This window comes from Helobdella robusta (assembly GCF_000326865.2).
Source record: "Helobdella robusta unplaced genomic scaffold HELROscaffold_6, whole genome shotgun sequence".
In the NCBI taxonomy this organism is placed as follows: Eukaryota; Metazoa; Annelida; class Clitellata; order Rhynchobdellida; family Glossiphoniidae; genus Helobdella; species Helobdella robusta.
Window position 1 is genome coordinate 1,667,088 of NW_008705330.1, and position 6,986 is coordinate 1,674,073.

The following is a 6,986-nucleotide window of genomic DNA, read 5'->3' on the forward strand; positions in this document are numbered from 1 at the left end:
TCGTATGTTTCAATTACAACAATTCCATATCGATGAGTGTATTTTCAAAAAGTTAATAATGCTAAGTGGGCAAAAATATTCAATGAAATTTGCATAGGTGAAAACCTCGTCCCAAAAAATATATATATATATTGAATTCAGATATCAGATATACAATTGTTTGGGAAATTTACAGCATTTTCTGCGTTGGTTAATTTTCTATTTAATTTTTCAATCTTTCTTACGATAAATTTCAGTCGATTATTAAGTTTATTTAACTCATACACAAAATTAGTGTACATATGTAAAACAGAAAAGCTTTTTTCGGAATTTCATATTTCCATCGTCAATGTTAATTTTCGAGTTGTTTATATTCATATATAAGTAAGTTACTGTTACTTTGTTTCTATGTTAATAAATGTTGTATCTCTTTGTGTGAATTAAAGTTTTTTTTATGAGTTCTTTGAATCTTTTTGTGTGTCATCTCGGTAAAGACGGCAAAACGCTAGTGGCCCTTTTTTGAATATTTATAATGGGATTCTGCAATTCGTAGTTCTTACTTGTTATTATTAAAATGTAGAACCTCAATATCGTTATCAATGATGTTTCTTGCCTCTTGCGGGTTTGTTTTTTGTTTATCTTTCAGGTGGTTTTTGATAGCACAGATTGAACGTGCATAGTAAGTCTTCTTGATAGTTTAGTGATGAAAAAAAGAAATAATTAATAATGGAAACGATGGTGAGTTAATGAAAAAAATTAAAATGGTGCCGATGTAGATAAAAGCAATAACGATGGTGATGCTGACAAAGATAGCAGCAGATTCAGTAGATAAACAAGCAGAGGTTGATGATGATGACGATGAAGAGGCCAAGTACAAAAAAGAGTTTGCAGTTGGCGGAGATGCGGTTGTAGTTGCCAGAAATGATGTTGCAATTGGCGATGAAATTGCAGTTGTCGGAAATGATGTTGCGGTTACGAAAGATGATGTTGCTGTTTCCAAAGAAGATGTTGTAGTTGCCGAAGATGATGTTGTGTTGTCGGAGATGAGAAGAATGGGCTGGTGAAAAACCAGACAGACTCGAAGATTGGCAGTGGAGAGAAAAGATTGAAATATTTACAACATCTAGGATCCGAGATAGAACGAAGATACGCATTGAAGAGAAAACTCAATTTGAGTTGGTACGCGAATGAATTAAGGAAGAATAAAAAATATTTGAAAAAGAAGCCGCAGAAGTGGGCCTTGATGGGATAGTTTCGAGTGGTTCACCGACAAAATAGCGCATGACAAAATAGCGAATGACAAAACAACGCCGAAAAAACCGCGAACGACAAAATAGCATAAAAACAAAAAGCCGACGAAATAGCGCAACATACCATTGTTGGTAAAATTTTGAAGAAATGAATGTTTCGTTTTATAAACAGGTGTGCAAAACGTAAATCTTAACAAATTCCTTAGATATTAGCTAGTTTTTCGAAATAAATTTTTAAAAATAAAAGATTAAAACAAAGTTTAACCAAATGATAAACGTTATTATTATATTAAACTAATTCGTAAGACATTTTTAAAATGTAAAATACAAAGTCAAAATATATGCAATATGAAATTGTGTAATAAGTTGGCTATATTGATATCAAACTTTTGTCCAGTTTGAGATGTTTGGATTTGCAGATAGCTTTGTTACGTTCCCCTACAGTTTAGTTTTCGGTAAACTCTTGTTCTTTGAAGAAGTGATCAATAAACTTGTAAACATTCGGATGGTGACAATCAACAGAATGCCGAAAAGCATGATGCCATATATCAACTGAGGTTTTCTTGCACCCGATCGCGAAAATTCCTAAATGTCACTAAAAATCTTGGTGTCACTTGCGATTTTGTTTTTCAAGATCACGACTAATATAATTATCTTCTCAGTGTTCGTACACTTTTTCTAACAACATCTGGACAAGCTTCACTTAGCTCTACAAATGCAAATGAAAGAGCTAGCAACATTTTTACAAATGATTGTGTTTTCATTTTTTCAATATGCAGTTGTGAGATTTTCTTCCTGCCTTTTAAGTCCAAGACTTTGTCCAAGGTGGAATAAACAACCAAATAGTTTGAGGGTTGGAATTACAGTGCTTATTGCGTTCTGACTAGCCTTTTTCAAATCCAAAAATCCATTATAACATATCCACTATAATAAACAGATTAAGTTAATGATTTTTGACATGCTATTTTTACAATTTTGTTTTAAAGTTTAAAAAATTATAATTTAATACAATTATTTTAATGATGAGCGCATTTAAATTTTACAATTTCAATAATAAAATTGACCTTTAATAAATAAGGATTTTTGAATTTATTTTTTCGCCATTTCGTCGTTCGCTATTTTGTCGGCGCCATTTTGTCGTGCGCCATTTTGTCGAGGAATTTGCGCTTTTTTTGGTGTACGCTATTTTGTCAGGAAACTTTTGAGCTGTTATGCCATTTTGTCGTCTCTATTTTGTCGGAGCTCTTTCGTCGGCGCAATTTTATCGGCGCAATTTTGTCGGCGCTTTTTTGTCGGCGCTATATTGTCAGCGCTTTTTTGTCGGCGCTATTTTGTCGGCGTTATTTGTCAGCGCTATTTTATCGGCGCTCTTTTGTCGGCGCTATTTTGACGGGTCACCAGGTTCAAGCATTACAAAATGCTACTGATTTGCTTACCAGAATGGGCGAGTAGGAAAAGTTGTCTGAGGAGGAAATTATTGGGAATGGAACTTTTGAGGAAAGGTATGTCAGGGTTTAAGCTTTTGACCGGCGAGGGATTTATGCTAATGTACATTAACATAAATCTTTAAATGTTAATTATAAAAACAATTAAAAAGAAAAAAATGAAAAATAGAAAAAAAAGAGGCCGAGGTAGATAGATAGACAGACAAATAGATTATATAGATAGACAGGCAGATTGACAGAGAGATAAAAAGAAAAATAAAGAGAGAGATAAAAATAAAGAGAAAGATAAAGAGAGAGAAAGAGAGAGTCATCCCACACAGAAAAACAATGCGTGTCTCGTTTTTTCATAAAATTTTTTCGGTTATTTATTTATTTTTTAATTAAAAATAAAATAACTTTTTTTGTTTCGTTTGAATTAGGTATTTTTGATTTGACGCTCCACCCATCGAAGGTCCGATTTCAGACATCACTGTAGAGGAGCTTACAGAAGCTCTGAAAGCTATGAAAGATAGAAAGGCAGCAGGGCCCTCAGGACTCACAAATGACATTATCAAAGCATCAACAACTATCACACATTTTTGTAGACTTTGAAAAAGCATTTGATCGAGTTCCCCGTGAAGCAATCAGGTGGAGTCTACGTCGACAATTCATTCCAGAATATCTTGTTCGACTTGCGATGGAAATGTATACGAATACTAAGACTTTTGTCAGCAAAACAGTTGGAAACACAGATGCATTTGACATCGGCGTTGGAGTTCACCAAGGCTCGATTCTCAGTTCATATAACTGTGATGGAAGAAATCACAAAACCGATACGACTGGTGACATTTGAAATCTAGTATATGCTGATGATATCATTTTAACAGCCACGTCTGAGCAGAATGCAGCACAGATGTTTGAAAATTGGAACACCAGACTCGCCGATCATGGATTTAAAGTCAACATCAGCAAAACCAAAGCAATGAATACTGGTGAACCCATCCAATCCACAGCTACTGGACGTTGTTTGTAGATGATGGTGTAGGTAACAATTCAAACAAGTGTCAGCAGTGTAACCAATGGTGTCACAAGCGTTGTTCAAAAATAATTGGTACTTTATCTAAAGTGTCCAATTTTTTTTGTCCTGCTTGCATCAATCCACAACAACAAATTCGAAATAGCAATGTTTTGGAAGCCATTAAGTCACATCGTTTCAATATCTAGGGGATGTTCTGGATTGTACTGGAGCAGCTGAAGCTATCGTTCAAGGACGCATACGTGCAACCTGGAATAAATGGCGTTTCCTTGCCTCTATATTGATGCGGCGTGACATCCCACTACCACTACGATCAAGACTTTATAAATCTGTGATACGTCCGGTGTTGTTATATGGTGCAGAAACATGGGCAATGACAACCAAACTGGAACAACAACTTCAACGAACCGACATAAAAATGCTCCGATGGATGCAACGAATTAGTCTGAAGGACCACATCAAATCCACTGAAATCCTGCGTCGTGCTGGTTTAGATGATATAAAGGACGAATGCCGGCAACACCGTTTGCGGTGATTTGGACATGTCAAACGAAGTAGAAACAGTGCCATAACTTCTCTTGCAGATGTTGAAGTACCTGGCACACGTCCCAAAGGTCGTCCAAAGAAATCCTGGTCGCAAACAATCGAGCAAGACATGAAAACTCTAAATTTAAATGGAACCGGGACTCTAGACGCAAAACGAAGTTTGATTGATTGATTTTTGATTTGACGTTTCAGAGAATAATAATAAAATTGTAGTGTTAGTATTAACAGTAATAGTAATAGCAATACTACTATTACCATTTTAATTTTTAAAAATCCAAAAAAAGAGATTGCCGGGTAAGATTGAAGGCACTGAATCATTTATTTATTTAGGACAGTTTTTAATACCACAAATGCAATAAAATCCAATAAAAAACAACAATGGAATACCGCACCAAAAGTCATAAATAAATGCTCCTTATTTGTTAGCTAGAATATGAAAATAATACCAACTTTTGAAAAATTTTTCAATTAAATTTTGAAATGATAAATAGAAATATGCAAGACATGTTGAATAAGCAACAGCTGCTTGTCTCTGAAAATATTGAACAATGCAATAAACAAATAGCAGCGCAAAAAATTTACTTTAATTCCATAGCATGCAACAAGGAAAATTTTCGTTTTTGGTCCGAAATCGTTAACGCTCCAACTGAAATTTAATTAAATCAACTTGATTCCATAAAAATTCCAAGTGTTCCACAGACTGAATTTCCTTTAAACATTCCATTTCAGTGTAGTTTGCTTCAAATTCCTATCGACAAATCTGCCTAAACAACAGTGGGCCCAGCAAAGAACCCTGCAGTACCCCAGATTGTAAAACATTACTGTCAGACAGGACATTATTAAAACAAACCTGCTGAGACCGATTGAAAAGATATGACCTTAACCAATCTAACGCTGAACTACTAATACCATAACTAATAGAAAAACGACGAAGAAGAGTATCATGCTCAACGCAATCGAAGGCAGCACTCATATCAAAGAGAGCTAGTGTAGAAATCTGTCCAGCATCTGAAGCTTTAAATAATTTCGATGTTACTTGTAGTAACAACGTCTCAGTTGAATGGTGCTGCCTATAACCAGATTGATTAACCGGTAAAAGATTATTTACGTTCAAATAACTTATAATTTGTTTAGCAACAATTTTTTCAATGATTTTAGAAATAAATGACAAAGCGACACCGGTCTATAATTGTTGACTTTATTGATGTCCAGACCCGTTTTTTTAAAAGCGGGTAACTATTGCATGTTTATACTTTGTCGGAAAAGTCTCACTAGAAAAACTCAAATTAATTGGGTTTGTCAAAAATGGTAGGAACAAAACAATGTGCTGCTTAAACACATGAGTCGGTAGTAAATCAAGCATACCTGTTTTATTTGAAACATCCATGATTATGGTCTTAATATCAAATGAGGAGCAATTTAAATACCTAGAAAAACATGCCGGATAGTTTAAATTGCACGAAAAGTAGGTTGACCAAAACCATGTATAGATGTTTTAATGTCAACAATTTTTTTTTTTTAAATCAAGAAAAGTATTGGAAGTGTGGTCTGTATTTTGAGAGGACAACTCACGTGGCATGTCAGTATTTAATATTTTACCTAATACTTTCCACAGCCCATTCGGGCTATTTTCATGAATAGTGGTTATGTTCTTCCAATATTCCCAACGTTTCTGAGCACAAAACCTATTTTTAAGTGCATTTATATAAAATTTTTCATTAACATCATTTTTAGAAGATAACTCAAATTTCCTACAGCTTCGTTTACACTCTCGGCAAACAGAATCGAACCAAGGCGCTGTTGGTACATATTTCGATTCAATCTTATGGAATTGTGCAACCATATCAACAATGGAAAGAATTTCACATTCAAAAAAATCAACTGCTTCATCAACAGTTTTGAAATTTTTTCTAAAAATGTGTTTTTAAAATATATATATATATATTTGTGAAAATGAAATTAGATTGAAATTAGGTGTCAGATTTCTTTATTGACTGGTCCATCTTCATTAGTTTCCTTTTCTTCATCGATAGCATCATATTCTTCTTTGTCCTAATTGACATCAATAAACCAAAAATAAATATACAACAAAAAATGATAACCTCACTCCAAACCCGGCGCTTAATCAACAATGAAAACAATGAAGTTATAAAAACTAGCATTATAAATAATGACAAAGAAGAATATGATGCTATCGATAAAGAAAAAGAAACCAATGAAGATAGACTAGCCAATAAAGAAATCTGACACCTAATTTCCATCTTTGTTCATTTTCACCGAGTAAATATTTCTCTATATAAATCAACTTGCACTGATGATGATTCATTCGAAATCGAAATATGGCCTTATTTGCAGCATGAATTCGAAAAATAAGTATATTTTGAATTTTAATAAACTAAACGTTCCCCAAAAAAACTTTAGTGAGAAAAATCAAAAAAACGAACTACAAACATATTAACGCCAAACATTCGGTAGAATTTATAGAATATTGTATATTAATTACCCCTTTGACGGCTGTGCACGTCAACATGACTCATATATCGGGATTACTACTACCTCACTGACTAGAAGGCTTACGATGCATAAACAGAGTGGTTCTATCAAATTTCATTTGGACTCAACACACTCAATCACAATTAGCCCTGAAATCCTCGACAGCAACACCAAAGTAATATACCAGAACAGCAACTACACGCATCTTAAAATTGCAGAAGCAGTCCTAATTGACATCAATAAACCAAAAATAAATAT